Raw genomic sequence first — 20,355 nt, forward strand, 5'->3', positions numbered from 1 at the left:
TGTGATGGGTTTAATGGTCACCAATAAATTGGAGGTAGATGAAGAGGCCCTAAGATGTGGCCACAGGGGACAGACAGGAAGTCCTGGAGGGCCCTGCTGGAAACCACTCTGCTTTCTTACCAAGGACTAGATGCTGAAGGTCTTCCTTCCCAGTCTTCCTTCTGATTTCAGGCATCAGCTGGGTCCTTTGGACTTCCAGAAGAATCTATCCACTAGAGGTCTTTCCTGGAGGCACTGGTTAAATTGTTAGGCTTTCACTCTTCTTTCTAGAAGGCAATCAGAAAACAATTCTAGAACTAAAACCTTCCTGGCACATTTAACCCAATGGTTGTCAAATCCAGTTGACCATCAACCGCTCCCGAGGTCTATGTTAAAAATTAAACTCTTCAGGTTCTAAAGAGATTCTGTTTAAGAAATTCTGCTCAAAACAAGTGGATCTTTATTTCCAACTAAGGCCAGATGTGAGTATGATGCCTTCTATCTGTGGGCTAGAACTTAGTCATTGATTTAGTTTACCTTTTCAGTTTAGAAATGAGGAATTCTAGTTTGAGGGCTTAAGTGAATCACCGAAGTTCCATAGCCAGGAAGTGGGCTCTGGATTAGTAAATGTTGGCAGGCCTGTGGCTATTTCTCAGTACTGGGCCCACAACAAACTTCTCCCATCAGGGAGAGTGCACTTTCACCTGCACTTCCCAGCCGTCTGGACTCAGCAATCCAGGTGGCCAGCACTAATAGAGTGAGTGAGTTGTCACCGAAGATGAAACTGATTTGTTATTCCAGGACAGAGCAGTAGAGTTGCCAGGTATCCATTTTTGAAACAGATGGTCTGGTATTTTACATTTCTATCTGGTAAAGAAGGGGAGGGGGAGGAAATTCTGCTGTGATATTTTAATTGTCTGGATTAGGAATCAGCCTTCTGAGAATGGGCCTCAGTATTTATGAACCTTGGAGAACTAGGCAGAGGAACATTGGGGTTATAGATTAACAGAATAAAGCTGTTTATTCGTGGGTTTCATGGGGTAAAAGAACTTCTTTGGGGACACAATGTTTTTGGAGGGATCATTTCTAAGAACATTCAAGTTGGTGACATATAGATTAAGAACATCCCCTTGTCCTTTGATAGTGGCAGACCCTGGCAAATATATATGAATTCAAATTCTTTATGGCTGGGTTGCAAAATGCCTATTTAATAATGTACAATGCTGTCTTTAGGTGAGAGAATGGATGCATTTTTATGCACATTTAACTACTGGTTCTCTTACACAAGATATTAGCAAAGTATCTACTGTATGAAATCATACAGCAGAATCTACTGTATGAAATCATACAGCAGAATAATGTATTCCCAAGGGTTTGGAATAGGCTGTCCCAAATGAGAAGAAATAAATTTCAAGTTTATGAAATGCATCTTGTAAAATATGACAGCTTTCAAATGGAAGCTGTCCAATGATATACCCACAGCTGTTACTGGTGGCAACGAGTCTTCAAGGCAATACTGCTACCATCAGTGAAAATTGTCCTTAAAATACCCTGTTTCTTTTAAGTTAATCTGACTCTACTTTTAAAACTTTATGTAAATTCATCTACTCTCAAATCACCATGAATAAAAACACAATGGCCTTTTCATCATGAATATGCTCTAGACTATATGTTCCTAAAAAGTTGCATTTACCATTTTCTTTCGCAATGGTCCCCTATGTCTGGTATATGGCAGGAGACCAGACCTTTGGTGAATTGCTATACACTTGCTAATTGAATACTTAGATCCCCAGTCACAAATTTTTAAAAAATCTGATTATTGTTCTTTCTGCCAACAGCTTCTGCTGTTTCCTTCTCATATGTCCCTGTGGTTTTCTAAGAATTTTTAAGCAAATAATGACTTATGTATACATCAGTGTGCACAATGCATGAAAAGATGGTAGAATTTTTGGAGTTGTTCCATTGGGCACCAATTATAAAGTGTATTTGTCCTTTGGACAGGAAATAATCCCCTCAGGCTGTTCTTTGTCTCTGATATATTTATTAGCAAATATTGTATATTTATAGTAAGGAAAAGAGTTCACAAGGGTGAATTAATTAGTTTACTCAAAGAACTGTGGTCATCTATAAGCATGGAGTTTGATTTGCCGTTGACTACCAACCAGTTCCTCCCCAAACTCTGAAGTCTCCTTGAACACACTTCCTGTCCTTCTAAATAACTCTGTCTTTCTCTGCAACTAAGGTGTATCTGTGGGTCACTGGTTTTGACCAGCCACCAGGTCTAGTAGAGCAGAATTCATTTTTTCATTTGCTAAGGAGAATAGTATTCTTGATCATAAAAGTTTATTGGACTAAGGCTTAGGATACTACACCAGAGCAAGTAAATGAGTGCATCTTACAACATTCATGGGAAATGTACACACACACACACACACACACACACACACACACACACACACACACCCTTGGTCAAGAATTATAGAAAAAAAATACACGAGTCTGAAAGACAAAGACACTTTTGCCTAAAAATAGTACCTGCTCTTGATATATGAAATATAGGAAAACCAAAAGATTGTAAGTAGATTCTGAAGAATAATGCCCACCTCAACAACACAATTAGGTAAACATGTACTATCTTATTTTGTTTTTTCTCTTTCTTCTCTCCCGTCTTTCCTCCCTTTCATTTCTCTTTCTTTATCCTTCTTTCTGAAAAACAAATATTTTATTTATCTACCTAAACATGACTACTCATTACAGTTTACACATGTCTGTAGTTTCTTCAATGTGGAATATATTGTAAGATTCATTGATTTAATTATCTGCTAATCATTTGAAGTTAAATGTGATTTATTGTATCAAGAGTGAAAAATGTCCAGTCTCCTTTTGTGGAGGTAATGTGGAAAGAGGTGTGGTCCTTGCTGCAGAGGTAAGACAAATACAAAGATTGAGGAGGAAATAAAGTGTCTATGGTTCTGTTCATTGAGTTGAAGTCCTGATGTCAAGAAGATCCCTATGCTAATTTCTGTTTCCATATTGGGATTCTAGAATTCATCAGCATATAATCTCTATCACTTGATTGAAAAAAAGACACTGCTTTGAGGTTTGAAAGGTTCTTTTTCTTGGTCTGAGCTTTCATGGATGGATAGGTAGATAAATAAATTCACCTATTTATTTACTCGGTTATCAAATATTTAATAAGGGCCTGCTGTGTTATAAAAACAGTTGTAGGCCTTTGGGATACATTAGAAAATAAGACAGACAAATAGATCTGCCCAGTGGGACTTGCACATCTTAATAACTCAGCTTGCCCACAGACACAGAGCCCAGTGATGTTGCATTTCTAGTTAATTGGTCCTGTTCCTCCATGGCTCTGGGTTTATCTGATGACCAGGAGGTATGGTTAATGAAGGACACATTCTTCAGAATGATTACTAAGATCATGTCAACTTCTCATGATAACGCTTGAAGCTTCACTCACATTCTGGAATCTCATTTTAAGTTATCCCTGTTTTAATCTTCCAGGGACTCTTATCAGGATGGAAATAACTCTGCAAGGAATGGTTTCTTCCTCTGCCAACCAGAGTTATCTCATTTGAGCTGAGGAAGTCAAAAGGTAAGAGCAAGGGAAGGCCTGGAAGTAGAGGAGGAAGAGTCTCTGGGAGAAGGAGGAAGAGGAGTGGGAAGGACACGTTTTATTCCAGTCTTCTAGTGCCAGACTAGATTGCAATATTCATTTTGACACATTCATACTGTTAAAAAGTTTGTCTGCACTCAGGGGAAGCTCAGTGGTACAGCACTTCCCTAACATGAACAAGACCCTGTGTGTTTGATCCCTAACAAGGCAAAGAAATAAATATATAAATTTATTTAAAAAGTTGTGTGCTGAAGAGAATATTAGGGAGCCCTCTGTCATCCTGATGATATTTTTTATTCTGGTAAATTCTCATATACATATCACGCTTATATAGAAAGGTCAATAAAGGATCCGCGATCACTAGTGAGCAGCTGAGAAGAGAGGACAAGAATCCCATTTATAAAATGTGGATTTGGATGTGTACAAGACCAGCTAAGGAGGCCTGTGAACACTGCATGCAGGTCACACACAGAGATCAGTAACTTTCCTTCACGCATGATGTGGTCCCTAGTGATCTCACCTGAAAATGCTGTGGCTTGGCAGCTTTGTCAACTTAAAATTTCCTTACTGAGATGTCTATCTGAAAGAACCATTGAGAAAAGGAACCTGATGTGATCCACAGGAATGTATTCTTCTTTTTGTCTTTGTTTTTTTCTCATTTCTAGAAATGCAAGGCAGTTCTTTCATGTTTTTACATTAGAATGTTATAAATAAGTTCACAGGTGTAGCCAAATATGCCCAAAAGCATTTATTTTTAAAAAACTAAATTAAAAACAAAGAGCAAATTACCATAATCTCTTTTGTCTTTGAAATGGACACCTGGCTGTTTAGACTAGCACTTCCCAGGTCCCAGGTGGAGATGTCAATGAATGGATGTTGTTAAGATTTATTCTTAGAGGCTGAATGTAGAATGTGACTGAGAACCAGGTTGCATCTCTCTTCTCTGTACCTGTTGGTCCTCCACCATCCCATCAGCAATGGTCAAGCCCATTGGCTGTTACTGATTTGTGACTGTTTTGACTTCATCCTAAATCACTCTCTCTGTTCATCTCTACTTCATTCTTTTTGGAGATTAAAAGAGAATATCTTAGTTTCATTTTTAAAAATGGAATAATAGCCTAGAAGTATAATGGTTTTCTATTTTTCAGATGAATGTCTAGTTTATATAACAATTTTCTCTACATTCTTCTCTGTCTCCCACATAAATATACAACTCATGTCTCTATGTTGTATAAGAAAAAAAGTAGTTATTTTAAGACTATGGATTTGTGAATCATAGTGTATTTCAAGTAACTTGGATTTTTCCTATAAATAAGTAATTTGATCTGGGAGAACAAATTCTAAAAGAGAAATGTGCTTGGTCACTACCAAATCAAAGGGAATTGGGTGGGCTTTAGGAATTTATAATTCAGGTAAAGGAAAGGGGGAATTGAACTTCTCTGTTGAAAATCTTTATTAATTACAATATTTTCCAGATTCAGTACTTATAAAAGAAAGTATTGGTTTTGATATTTTTCTTGACAAGTGACAGAAACTCTAACTCAAAATAAAAATTTTGAACAATAAAAATGGGCAAATATTAAATAGAGCAATTTAGGAGGTCCCAAGTAAGGCAGAAGACACCAAATCAGCCCACACCCCGGCAACAATCCACTGGACCCGCCACCCCCCGCTCCTCTGTACAGTCACCTGGTTCCACACTACAAAGATGCAGAGGACACTGGACCACCAGACCATGGTATTGAGTCCCACTGCTCCTGGCCCAGAGGTAGGGGCTTCTGAGCTGCCGTCCCACTGCTCCTGGCCCAGAGGAAGGGGCTTCTGGGTCACCATCCCTCCCACTGCTCCCAGCCCAGAGGAAAGGGCTTTTGGGCAACCTTCTGTCCCGCCGCTCCTGGCCCAGAGGAAGGGTCTTCTGAGCCACCATCCCACTGCTCCTGGTCCAGAGGAAGGGGTTTCCCAGCCACCATCCCTCCAGCTCTGCCCAGCCCACCGGAAAGGGCTTTTGGGTCACCATCCCTACCGCTGCTCGCGGCCCCTGTCCCATCTCTCCCAGCTCAGAGGAGGTGAGCCGCGCAGGTGCCAACAGCCCCCCCTCCCCAGTTAAAATGAGAAAACATGTAAATAAGTCTCACAACCAGACTTCCAGATCACCTACAGCAACCCCAAAGGGAAATGAGATGGAACACTCTGATACTCAACCCCCTGGACCCAATGAACTGGCAACAAAAGGGGATCTGGAAAAAATGAAATCAGAAATAATTTCTCAGATAACAGGAGAAATTGTGCCCCTAGTGCAAGACATGATTAATAAATCTAGAGAGGAGCTGAGGAACATGATGGGATCCTGACATAGGAAACAAATGGAATCCATAAAACAGATGGAAATAGATTTCCAGGACATGAAAAACTCCTTTGAAAGTCTACACAGCAGAATGAGCCAATGTGAGGACAGAATTTCAGATATAGAAGATAAGATTGCAATTAGTGACAAGGAAAAGAAAAATTGGTTCAAAATTTTAAAGGAACATGAGAAATCAATCCAGCAGCTGCTAGATGATGCAAAGAAGAATAACATAAGACTGATTAGAGTCAAGGAGGAAATAGGACAGAGTGGAGATGACATAAAAGATCTCTTCACAGAAATAATGGCAGAAAACTTCCCAAGCAGGGGAAAAGAGCTTGACATACAGATAAGTGAGGCATACAGGACTCCAAATAGCCTTGATCAAAAAAAATCTACACATAGACACATAATTGTTAAGATTCCAGAAACTCAACAGAAGAACAAAGTTCTACAAGCAGTTAGAGAAAAGAAACAAATCACAATACTCCATGCGACAGGAACCCCCCAAAAAAGCAGGAGTAGCTATCCTCTTTGCAGATCAAGTAGATTTCAAACCAACACTGATAAGAGAGATGAAGAAGGACACTACATCCTTGTAAAGGGAAGACTCCAAGAGGAAGAGATGACAATCATAAATATCTATGCACCAAACACTAGTGCACCCAACTATATAAAACAAATACTAACGGACATGAAAAGTCATATATGCACTAATACAATTGTAGTGGGGGACCTCAACACCCCACTGTCACAAATAGATAGATCAACTAGACTAAAAATAAGTAATGAAATACTAGAACTCTATAGAACTCTTGAACAAATGAACTTAATAGATGTTTACAGAGTCTTCCACCCCAAAATACAGAATACACATTCTTCTCAGCTGCACATGGGTCATTTTCCAAAATAGACCACATACTCACACATAGAACATGTTTAAGTAAGTGCAAAGGAATTGAAGTTATCCCCTGTATATTATCAGACCATAGTGTGATGAAATTGGAGATCCATAGCAAAAGAAACTCAAAAAATTTCATAAACATGTGGAAATTGAATGACACACTTCTGAATAACCAATAGGTCACAGAGGAAATTAAAGAAGAAATCAGACAGTTCCTTCAATTAAATGACAATGATATTACAACATATCAGAATCTATGGGACACAATGAAAGCAGTCTTATGAGGGAAATTCATAGCAGTGAATGCACATATTAGGAAAACAGAACGAGCCCAATTAAACAACCTGATGCTGAACCTCAAGCTTCTAGAAAAAGAAGAACAGGACAACCCCAGAGCTCATACAAGGGAGGAAATGATAAAGATCAGAGGAGAAATCAATGCAATGGAGACTAAGAGAATGATACAAAAAATCAATGAAGCCAAGAGTTGGTTCTTCGAAAGAATCAGCAAAATTGACAAACCCTTAGCCAACCTTATCAGAAAAAGGAAAGAAAAGGCCCAAATCCATGCAATTAGGAATGAAAAGGGTGAAATTACAACAGACTCAGCAGAAATCCAGAGGATCATCAATACCTACTTCCAGAACCTATACGCCAATAAAATGGAAAACACAGAAGAAATGGACAGATTCCTAGATACATATGAATTACCAAAGTTGAACGAAGAAGACCTAAAAATTCTGAACAACCCAATATCAAGCAATGAAATTGAAAATGTAATTAAAAACTTATCAACTAAGAAAAGCCCGGGCCCTGATGACTTCACTACTGAATTCTACAAGACATTTAGAGAGGAACTGCTGCCACTACTGTTTAAACTCTTCAGTGAAATTGAAAGGGAGGCAGTACTCCCAAATTCATTCCTGGAAGCAAGCATCACCTTGATCCCCAAAGCAGTGAAAGACCCAACCGAAAAGGAGAACTATAGGCCAATCTCACTAATGAACATAGATGCAAAAATCCTTAATAAGATAATGGCAAACAGAATGCAGAAAATCATCAAGAAGATCATACACCCTGATCAAGTGGGATTCAACCCAGGGATGCAGGGATGGTTCAACATATGCAAATCAATCAGTGTAATACACTATATCAATAGAGCCAAGGACAAAAACCATATGATTATCTCCATAGATGCAAAAAAAGCATTTCACAAAATCCAACATGCATTTATGATAAAAACCCTACAAAAAATTGGAATAGATGGTCTTTACCTCAAACTGATAGAAGCCATCTGTGAAAAACCAACAGCCAATATCATACTAAATGGTCAAAAACTGAAATCCTTCACACTAAAATCAGGAACAAGACAAGGATGTCCACTATCACCACTCTTGTTCAATATAGTTCTGGAAGCACTAGCCACGGCAATTAGACAAGAGAAAGAAATAAAAGGAATAAAGATAGGTAATGAAGAAGTCAAATTGTCATTATTTGCAGATGACATGATACTCTATATAGAAGACCCCAAGAACTGCACCAAAAGTCTTCTAGACTTAATAACCAAATTCAGTCAAGTAGCTGGTTACAAGGTCAACACACAAAAATCAATAGCTTTCCTCTACACCAATGACAGACTCACTGAGAGAGAAATAGGGCAAATAATTCCTTTCACAATAGCATCCAAAAAACTGAAACACCTAGGAATCAACCTAACTAAAGAAATAAAAAACCTCTTCTCTGAAAACTATGGCACTCTGAAAAGAGAGATTGAAGATGATATCAGAAAATGGACAGACATCCCCTGCTCCTGGGTAGGAAGGATTAATATAGTGAAAATGGCCATACTTCCAAAACTGCTATATAGATTTAATGCAATTCCAATTGAGATCCCAGCAGCATACTTCATGGACCTAGAGAAAACAATCCAAAAATTCATTTGGAACAAGAAGAGACCCAGAATAGCAAAAGCAATTCTAGGTAACAAAGACATGGCAGGGAGTATCACAATCCCCAACCTGCAACTCTACTACAAAGCTACTGTAATAAAAACAGCATGGTACTTGCAAAGAAACAGACTTGAGGACCAGTGGAACAGATTAGAAGATGCAGAAACAATGCCAGACACACTCAGCCATCTCATCTTCAATAAAGGAGCCAAGCTGCCTCACTGGAAGAAAGATAGCCTCTTTAATAAATGGTGCTGGAAAAACTGGGCTTCAACTTGCCAAAGATTAAAACTAGACCTATATCTCTCACCGTGCACTAAACTAAAATCAAAATGGATTAAAGATCTAAATATTAAAATAGAAACTCTGAACCAGTTGGAACAGAGGTTAGGTAGAACCCTTGAAGACATCAGTGTAGGAAAAAATTTTATGAACAAAACCTCAGTTGCCCGGGAACTAGCACAAACAATCAACAAGTGGGATCTCTTCTAATTGAAAGGCTTCTGCACAGCAAGAGAAACTACTAGCAGTGTGAAGAGACAACCCACAATGTGGGAAAAATTCTTCACCTGCTCTTCCTCAGACAAAGGTCTACTATCTCGAATCTATAAAGAACTTAAAAAGATCAGACCTCCCAAATTTAAAGACCCAATCCAAAAATGGGCATCTGAAATGAACAGACATTTCTCACACAAAGAAGTAGAAATAGCAAATAAATACATGAAAAAATGTTCAACATCACTGGTCATTCGAGAGATGCAAATGAAAACAATGCTGAGATTCCACTTCACTCCAGAAAGAATGGCTGCTATCATGAAATCAACCAATAACAAATGCTGGTGGGGCTGTGGGGAAACAGAAACTCTGCTCCAGTGCTGGTGGGAGTGTAGACTGGTGCAACCACTGTGGAAATCAGTATGGAGGTCCCTCAAAGAACTAGGACTAGAAGTCCCATTTGACCCCACTATTCCACTGCTGGGGATCTTCCCCAAAGAATTAAAAGAACCATAGCAGAGTGATATATGTGCACCCATGTTCATAGCAGCACAATTTGGCATAGCTAAAACTTGGAAACAGCCCAAATGCCCATCAACTCGAGACTGGATAAAGAAAATGTGGTTTTTTTATAAGATGGAGTACTACTCAGCCATAAGAAATGAGAAATTAGAGACATTTATAGCTAAGTAGATGCACATTGAGGTGATACTCTTAGGTGAAATAAATAGGACACACATGTATAAATACCGAATAGTTTCTCTGGTGTGAGAGGCTCAGAGTGTAAATATGGACTAAATGTATAATGGGTAATGTGAAGTAGGAAGAAAGGGGGCAAATGGGAAGGAAGTGGGAGGGCTAGGGGAAAGGATAGAAGGGAATGGGATTAATATGAGAAAATGGAAAATTAGGAACAAAATCTTTGTAGATAGGGAGGGATGGAGGGGTTGAAGGGAGGGCTGGGCAAGGGTGAAAAATAAGAACCAAGAGAGACTATGTAAAGGTGCAAATTTCCAATGATGAATGTCATTATATTGTATACCTAAAATGTACCAATGATTAGAATGAATAATAGATGATACAAAATAGGAAGAAAAGGTCCAAAGGGGTAGGGGTAGTGGGAGGGGCAGGGGAAAGGAAAGAAAGGAAAGGAAAAATGATGAGAAATGGAAAAAATGGAAATAAAGTCTTTGTAAATAGGGAAGGGTGGAGGGGGTGAAGGGAGGGCTAGGAATGGGGAAAAAATAAGAATCAAGATGCATTATGTAAAGGTACAATTCCCAATGAGAAATGTAATTGTGTTGTATACCTACAATGTACCAATAAAAGAATTTAATTAAAAAAAATAAATAGAACAATTTAAAAAGATATACAATCAGTGGCTTCTAATAATCAAAATAGAGCCCAAGTTCTTTTTATCCTGTCATCCATCGTCTTCCCCCCAAGGTGCCGGGACTGTGTGTGAATCATTATTACAAGCAAGAATTGTAGAGCAAGGGAAGGCAGCACGAAGTCAGACAGACCTGCCTCCAGTACTTTCTACTCCCTGAACCTTAAGCAAGTTCCTTAATCATTGCTAGCCTGATTTTTATCACTTTGGTGATTCCTTCACAAAGTGGTTATTAAACAATTAGAAAGCATGAGTGTACAAATCCTGAGTTATGGTAAATATTAAGTAGTACGTGTTGTTTTATGTTATCATTCAAGAAATGATCTGATTAGAGAAACTAGATGATAAACTAACTTGGTTCCATTGGGCGATGCATTAATAATTATGTCTCACAGTGCATCACTGTGTATATCGTTAATATTCTTCATTTCACATTTACTTTTCTGTTTTGTTTTAAACCTTGTATCAGGGTTCAGTTGTGAAATCAGGCTCAGTATAGATCTAAAAGAGAGAGATTTCTTAGTCTATTTTGTGCCGCTGTAGCAGATTACCACAGATGGGGTAGTAAGGACCAGTAATTTATTGGCTCACATTGCTGGAGTCTGGGAGTCCAGTATCCAGGTGCTGGCATCTGACAGAGAGAGAGAGAGAGAGAGAGAGAGAGAGAGAGAGAGAGAGAGAGAGAGAGAGAGAGAGAACACCCAAATTTGCTCCACTCCACTCCATGATACAAACACTAATCATCCAGCCATGAGGGAAGAGCCCTCCCAGGCACCTGTCAATGGTCCCACCTTTTAACATCGTTAAAATGGCAGTGAAATTCAGCATGAGATTGGAAGGATATAAGCATTCAGTCTATAGCACATGTTGTCAGAGAACCAGAGGAACAGTCACTAACCTGAAGCCCCATTTGGAGTTCACAAAGTAATCTAAGAAACCAAGCTCTCTCGCCTGCACACCCAACCTGCACCCAGGTAAAGGAAAAGATTCTGAGAGCGGGGAAATTGTGGCTTCTAAGGAAGCTGTTCTTGCAATGTGCTAACTGCCTGCTGGGATCTGAAACCAATCTCCTGATGCTTCCAGCAGAGCCACTTTGTCAGCACAATCGTCAGCCAGGACGATGAGCTTGACCAAGAGCAAGAGGAAGACAGAGCTGCAGGAGGCCGGTATGTTCACGCATCACCAGGTCTGACCTCACACCTCTGAACGTAAAGGCTTCCACTTCACTTCCATTTTCCTGATCTCTTTTAGCCAACTGTACACCAAAACTCTGTAGAGATGGGAATTCTGGTATCAACCTACCATCAATCATCCACTTAAAACACAGCGGCTCAAACTGCTGGAGATTCTCTTTCGTTCAGTTTATCATCCTTAGCTATATCTCTCCCTGGCTCCCTGCACTGATTGAAGTGTAAATCACTCCCAAAGAAGGTTACTTTCTGAGAATGTAACTCACGCTTGCCTTACTTTCCTAACAATTTAAAGACAAACTAGGTTTATGTATTCATTTAAAATATATATTTATGTATCACTCAGAGTTTCCTCGTGATTTCTACATTTTCGTGATTTATCATAACTGAAGGTGTGGAAACAAACCTAATCCTTGTACCAGGAGATCTGGGTCTCTGTTTTTGCCATATTCACCGAGAGAGCTGGGAGATCTTGATTTTTTCTACATCAGTAGTCCTTTTTGAGTTAAGGAATAATATCTAAAAAGATATTATACTTCTACATGAAGATAGCAATACTCTTTATGTCTAGTGATAGAGAGACTTGATAACCATTAAACCTAACGTGAATCTAATATTCTGATAGACGAATTTTGTTTTCATTGATTCTAAAGGTATCTTCATGTATTTGGGGCCTAAAAAAAAAAGAGTATACAGAATATGTCAAACTAGGTATTAACTTGTCAAAATGTGAAGATGAAATTGAAATTATCCATTTTACACGTGACTTAGCCAAAATGCCAAGTGCATTAGCCAGATGCCACTGAAGTTCTCTCCTTCTAAACTTCATAGACTTCTTGTGGGGGACCACTGACTTGATGTCTTTATTGTGTCTCCCATCTCCAGGGGTTGGAAGTGCCTCTCCCTTGGGATACCATTTCTCTCTATCCAAAAAGATTCCTGCCCCATTGCTGTCTCTCTCAATACCTGCCACCTCCCCATACTTTCTGTAGCTCTTCTTCTCTATGGTCTTGGGGGCAGAATGTAACTTGGCCTCCCCTGTTTTCTTCCTCCTATCAAAACCTTAACTAGATGAAAATATTTTCTGATATTTTAATACACCAAGGTTTAAAACAATCAGAATCCCTTCATGGAAATGAAGAAGGAGAACTTGATCCCAAAGTGCACATTAGTGTTTTGTATCACACACATATACTTTATAAAAAGATAGGTCAGAATTCCAGTATGTCAAAAAAAAAAAAAAAAAAAGAGTGCCAGAGGTAGACAAAGGCCTAAGAAGGATGGATTTGGGACTTGGAAACATGCACCTTCTGTTTTAGGTCATATAGAAAGATTTTTGGATTGTAGAAGTTGATAGTGGACAGATGTGTCTCTACAATTCTGAGTTTTTAAAAGAACCTCGAAACATCTGATGAGATTTCAGGAAATCTACATCTATCATCATGCAAGCTGGTTCAAGGAAAATGTTTTTTCTTTTTTCTCAAGGGTAAAGGAATGGGTGAATGGGAAAGCACTTAGTATATACTTTGGCATAAAGGTGCTGCACACAGTATACGCACTTCATCGGGCATTAAAATGTAGTATAGTAACTTTCTTTAAAGTGTACCTCTGTGATTGTCTGTGCAAGACCACACTAGCTTAACTAAGACAATAAGTGGTACATTTCCCCTGATTCATTTTAAGGCACATAGAAGTGAGTTCACTTGAAAGATTGGCTTTTCTTTTTGTTTGGGCTGCCTTTCCTCCCCATAGTTAACCCCTACAATTTATAGGAAAGCTTCTATACTTTTCCTCTTTATCCAAATTCAGAAAAATATACTGAAGGGCTTGCAGATAGAAACTGTTCTAGCACAATTCTACATCTATACAGCTTGGGTTATAGTGAATTGTGATGGATAACACAAGTTTCCTACCCCAAACTTGCAAGTTTTTATAGAATGAGATTGGATTTCATCTTTGAGTCTTAGTTTTTCCATTGTCAAGTCCTATATTCTACCTACTTTAAAAAACCAGTGTTAAGATCTCATGAGGTAATAAACATGGTCTAAAAGTTGAGAAAAGATCTACCACTGTAAGGTACTATATATTATGACTTTTATTGGCTGTCTCTTATGGAGTTGTCCAGGGAACCAGCAATGTTCCAAGAGATTAAGATCTCAACTTTGCATCTCAATGAAAAACAGTACTTCCAGCACAGCAATGCCTTCCTCCTAACATCTCTCCAGGGGAGGAAATGCCTTCTGCTTAATCATCAACATCAGTACTTCCTCCACTGAGAGCCATATCTGATGATGAATCACTCTGAAAACGATCTCGCTGCACCCCTTGTTAGGCTGAGAAAGTCTAAACTGGTCATAGCATTTGTCCAGAGGGGACTAAAAACAAAACTCAAGGTCCACAGAGAAATTAACTTTGCCAATATATATTTTCATGCTTTGTTTTCACTCTTTCCCTATCGAAAGTTGCTCAGCCTGTTTTATTACCCTACTCTTGCTCATTTATCCTCTTTCTGTATCATCATGAATAATTATCATTTCCTCATTTGTTCATTCATTCCATAAATAATTTGGTAGGGACCAGCTGTGTGGAAAACATTGAGTTAGGTGCTGGTAACATTGTGGTGTTCCCGATGGACACGATTTCTGTCCTCATAGGTATCATAATCTAGCTATGATATATATCATAATCATAATCTCATTGTATATCATAATCTAAAGTCAGGTGTAGGAGAGTATAAGTCTGAGAAAGAGAGAACCAGAAAGATCACCAAGAATGTGGACTCTTGAATCCAGGAAAGGAAATATTTGAAAAAACTTAATACACTATAGATGATCTCTATTGATCCAACTACTAGTCTGAGAACATCCAATACAGTTTAGGGGGTTAAACAGGCTTCTCAAAGGCAGAAATATCTAAATGCCCCATGAAAGAAAGACTAGGATTGACCTTGGTGACTCACTCCATCCATATTTTCATTTTTCGGTTGAGACTTCTCTCCTTCTTATTCCCAAGTACTAGTACTTTCAGCCCAATCCACCATCCTTGCTTGGCCATGAACAACTGGCATCTTAAAAGGCTATGATAACCACCATTTTGAGAATGATTGGTTGTAAAGCTGAATTTAAATGGTGTGGTTGTGTTTGGTTTGGTAGAGGAGAAGACTGATAATGTTGACAGAAGAACTCTTTAAGGAAATGCTACAATAAGTGACTGTAATACACTTCTGTTGTTTCCTCTTTGTCTCAATGAAACATTTCTGAGTAACCTCTTGAAGTTCTCCAGATCAGCTCATGCCCCATCATACCCTCACTTCTGACTCCCAAGAAGTGTTGAGAATATTCCAAAAATGTTAGTTTAAACTTCATTAGGAATAATTTAACCTCCTAAGATATACAATAAAAGCAATACACGTATTTTAACATGTCGATGATGTCTACTGCCGCACTAATCTGTGTAGTCAGTAAACATATCTCAGAGAAATATTTCCTCTGCTACCCTGCAAGCTGTTTAAAAGCTGCTTCCATTTTCAAGTATTTATATATGTGAATAAGTAATTGCTCAATTGTGTAGAAACAAGTGTTTCAATAAATTAAATTCTGAGGCTGATTTGAATGTTATCTGTGGCATTCAACTTTTGTATTTCTACTTTTTAAACAACTTCATTTTAAGTGAGTTAGTGATACATAATGGTTATGAATTGGAACTCACACAGTACAGCAATGATTTTACATATTGAGGTCTGTCACAAGGTTTGTGCTTTGAAACATGATTCTTTTCCTAAATATGTTTGAAGATTGTTGATCTAAGTTCTCGTCCCACTTCATTTCTCATACACAGTTACGATAACTTAGTAGAATTTGAACTTTCAACTTAAAAATACAATTCAAATAATAATGAGCTGCTGTTGTGAAACACACAGAGTGATTCCACCTCCCAGTGTTTCTTACAGAAGTAGCAATATTTTGCTTTTAAGGGTGACTTTGATGACTGCTATCTACTCCTTTCCTGCTACTTCAAAATATTACATATTTATGGGTATATATATGTGAATAATATAACATTGTATATATAATGTATATTATGTAGGTATATGTGATGACACAATTATATATGTATTTACATAGATTATATGTACATATGTAGTTACATATGATGTGTGTATATATACATACACATGCATGTGACATATTCTTTTAGGGTTCATGTGATTGAAGAAAATAGACAAGTAGCATACTATTATTTGGAATATGAAAACTTCACTGTTTTCAGGCTCAAATGTTTCAATTTGAATCCCTAAATTACACAATTTATACAACAATAATGCCATCAAGCAATTTAGAGGGTCAATATTTTCTCTTGGAATCAAGTTTAAAGATAGTGTGCAAAAAGGCATTATTTGTTTTGATGTAAAATCACAGAAACTTGAGATTTTACCTTTAAGGGGAAAAAAATAGAACAATAAAAGAGGAAAACCTGATTGGCATCGTTAAGTGTGTTAGAATTTTCATCACAACAAGACTTGCTAAATAACTAGTCACCACATCTGGTTGACCCACATCCAAAATACGCATCTCTCTTCCTCCTACCTTGTCAGGTCCATGACTTTGATTTTTCTGTTTTATTGCCTGGTACCTAGTTCTCAGTCCGACTTTGCTCTTTGAGACCTTAATGCAATTCGCTGTCATCAAAACCAAATTTATTCTGTGCTCAAATCTCTTAGGTAGATACTAATTTTGTCCTTCGGTAGTAGGTAAATACTTTTCATTCTCACAGAAACAATATTTGCAATATCGGCATTTTAACTCCAAGGAGTGGCTCAGGACTTAATGTGACTTTTGCTGTCTTTGACTTGAAAATAAAAGTCACTGACTCTCACTACGGTAAGGGATCAGGGAGGAGCAGCCACAAGACAGTTCTTAGATCAATTACTGCCATTTTTCATAGTACATTTTGAAAATATTCCTTGTTGTTTCCAAATTCCCATATAAGTACAAATTTGAAAACTTCTGCAGTATCCCATTGTTATGACCGTCGCCACTCCAATTTTGTCACATAAGCAAACACAAATTTTGATAGTGATGAAGAGCAATATTTTTTGGCAGGGAAAACTATTACCAGAGGAAACAGGAGTCAGACTTCAAAAAGTATTCTCTTGATATTCATCAGCCGAGAAGCTGCCATTAGAGCATTTTTTGAATTGTTCAATTGTTGAAACATTTTACTTGTGTGTATTTATTCATTCTTCATCCTGTCTCTAAGTGTCTTAATTTATGTAGTTATTTCTAAGAATGCTATTTAAGTGTGGCTAGAATTTGGTGGTTCATAAAATGTCATTTTCACCCTCACTAGACCATGAAGCAGAAGATTTTCTTTTGTTATCATACTATCTCATGAGAAGAAAATATTTTGTGTGTGCTCCATTGAGCTGAAGGTAGTACACACGCACCATTACCACCATCTAATTGCTCACTCTTACCAGATCATTGGGCCATTAACTTTGGAAGAGTCCTTGCTATTCTATTCTGAAACCTCTCAAGCTGGCTGAGGCAGGGACCCTTGCTACCTGGTCAAAACTGGGTTAATGCGATACCCAAACTCTCTTATTTCTATAATTAGTGGAACTTACCTCGACTTCAATTGAGAGAAGTCTTGCAGGAAACAAAGATAACACTCAAACACAACATTCAAACAAATACATTTAACTAGGTTTAAATGCTATTTCTTAAACTTGATTGACAAGATGTCTCATTTTTCTGCTGAAACCCTAATACATTCTAATTTTCTGAAGAGCACAGTGTAGAAGATATTAGTATAGTCTTACATAGCACACTGAGGCAATGTTCATATAAGAATTAATCCAAGGCCCCAAGATGAAGAAAGAAAATGCTACAATTTTTTCTGCTGTAGAGTAGTGGATTTTACATTTATAGTGGAGTAAATGGTATAGGTAAAATTGTCCTTAAATAACGAGAAACATATTACTTTTTGTTTTCTAATTCAGAGTAGCCATGTTGGGATAGCCTGGCCACATTATGGCAGTTGTTGCACACTTATTCTCATGATACACTAATGATTTAAAAAATTTCAGTTGCTTCCTTTCAAAATGTTGTATTCCCTAGGAACAGCACAAACAAAGGAGAAGCTGCATTGCTGTGTTGAATTGATTTATACTGTATTGTTTCCTGGCAGCATGAATATATTTAAATAATTGAAAAATTTAGAATTTATTTTAATTTAGTTAGGACTGAAGACATTTCCCAGTGTGTTGGAATGTGAGGACAATAATTTCAGTAGGCATTCTGTAACACTGTCACATTCCTATGAATTGAAAAGAAAGCTGACTTCATGAACTTATTAAATAAAATGGACTACTGGGTGCTCTGTGATTCTGAAATGAGAAGAATTTGATAAATTAAGAGAATGCAAACATAAGGAAATTAGCAAAAGTATTTAAGAATCAAAGTCTGCTCCCAGCCAATAATTTGTGTATTACCGTAGCTCCTAACTCTTGAAAATAAATGAAAATAAATGATATGTTCCAGGCACAGAGTAAGTACTCAATAAATATGACCTTCTTCATCATTACCAACATTATCAGGTTAATAACAAGAGATGGGACTTAAATGGTCATTAAAGAAACACTGAATTTATAATGCTTTGACCTAAATGTTAAAAATGATAGTATTCCAGAGCTTTCCTGTGGATACCACGTAGCGCAGTGTACTTTAAAGGTATTGAGGGCTGGGTCTCTGCTTTAGGGAAGAAGCTGCCATTGCTGTCTTATGTGGCCTCTGATCCTTCAGCCGTGCTACCTGGGACCAATCTGCCCCGAATAAAACTTATTCTCTCTGGGTAAAAGAGTTGCTCAAAACACCTGGGGAGTGTGCCTTGGCAATTACGCATGACAAAAATGTCAGTTTTACCCCATCATTGCACGTGGGATTCCTTCATGTCAGTGAACTTCAGTTGACTTCAATTTCCTAGCAATCAATATTGATACAAAACAGTTTCACCATGTAATGGCTGTTTGTTATGAAAGTCAATCAAGGGAACAGGATGTAGAATGTACTTCCTGAGTGACAAGTGATTCTGACAGGAGGATATTTCAGTGTTGAACAATCCATCTCTGCCTCAGTCAGGAAGTTGATCTCCCTGCTAAAGGTGTGGCTGAAATATTGAGTGAAAAACTCTGCAAGGGAAAAATGACTTCTCCCTGTAGTAAGGAACACAGAAACACAGGATCAGACATCTGCGAAGTGAATGGAATGTGTTCTCCCTTGGTTTGTCTTGTATAAATGTTCCCCTTTGAAACTGGTTTTCTAAATAAGAATGAAATTGTTCATAGATTATTCTAGAATATCTGAGACTAACTCTTTTGAAACAAGTCTCATGAAAGGAAATGGGAAAACGGCATTCTAATATCAGTGTATGAGGCTTAAGAGGACAATTCAAATATAAGAAATACTGTGTGGAAGAATTAAATATCCTTTGCCTAAAAAAAAAGCTCTTGAGTTCAGAAATGGATACTAAAAGAAACAAGTTAAAGGGTTCACTTTATGTTTTAAAAATAAAGCAAAATAACAAAATCAGAATTATTTTGCCATGTCCAGTCTTTTGTCATTTGTACTATTTCTTAAAACATAAACACTTAAAACAAATTATTTTCTGGGTTCTAATATATTCTTCTGCCATGTGTTTAATATTTACTAGAGACTACTCTGAATAAATGAATCTCACTGAAATCTCAAGTCAGGATAAAAATGACTGCTTAGAGAAATTACCTTTGGGGAAGTGTAAGAGCCAACTTGGTTTATAAATGTTGGAGAGATTGGAGGTTTAGATGATTTTTTTCACTGACCAAAATAGCTTTTTATAAATATTCTTGAACATTCTTATGCAGCTGCTGGTAAAAATATTCCTCTTCTATTGAAGTAAGAAATATAGCAATGGCATGCTCATTTATTAAACTCGGTTTCACACATTCTTTTCCACATTTTCCCATACCATCACTAAATCACACAAAAAAATTTTCTTTGCTTAAAAGTCCCATCTCGTCCTTGTGGAAGTTTTATCAAACAAGGAGGCAACCATGAATATAAGCGTGACCCATGTGCTTAAAGGCTACTTCAGCGTAAGATTTTGTAGCACACTAAAGAAAGCTTTAGATTAAGTTAATATCTGTATGCACTGAACTGAATTAAGTGGACCTTTTGAAAAACCATGATAACTTTCACAACTGCTCCTCTAATTTTGACCTGATCTGTTAATCTCCCTAAACTCTTTTCCTCTCTGATAGCAACAGTTAAAGCCGAGTTTTCTCTTCATTTTGAGCATGAACCAAAGCACGGTTTTAAGGGATGAAAGAGGAATTCGTGATGTTTACTACCTTATTCTAACAAAACCTCAAAAAAATCCTTCCTGTCTGGCTCCCTGGTTAAATACCTACTGGGGGCCAGGGCACCTGCTGGCT

General features: G+C 37.7%; 1 long non-coding RNA gene across 1 annotated transcript in view; it reads left to right on the plus strand.

The window, feature by feature from the left end:
- The first annotated feature begins 362 nt into the window (after positions 1-362).
- Positions 363-20,355, plus strand: part of LOC101703369 (uncharacterized) — a 77,915-nt gene continuing 57,922 nt past the window's right edge. The window contains exons 1-3 of the long non-coding RNA XR_001183826.3: positions 363-461; positions 3,502-3,592; positions 11,779-11,861. This is a non-coding gene — a long non-coding RNA (uncharacterized LOC101703369). The remainder of the gene's footprint in view (positions 462-3,501; positions 3,593-11,778; positions 11,862-20,355) is intronic.

This window comes from Heterocephalus glaber, unplaced genomic scaffold, assembly GCF_053883595.1.
Source record: "Heterocephalus glaber isolate CG9 unplaced genomic scaffold, H.glaber_assembly_v1.0 deba00001555, whole genome shotgun sequence".
Taxonomy (NCBI): Eukaryota; Metazoa; Chordata; class Mammalia; order Rodentia; family Bathyergidae; genus Heterocephalus; species Heterocephalus glaber.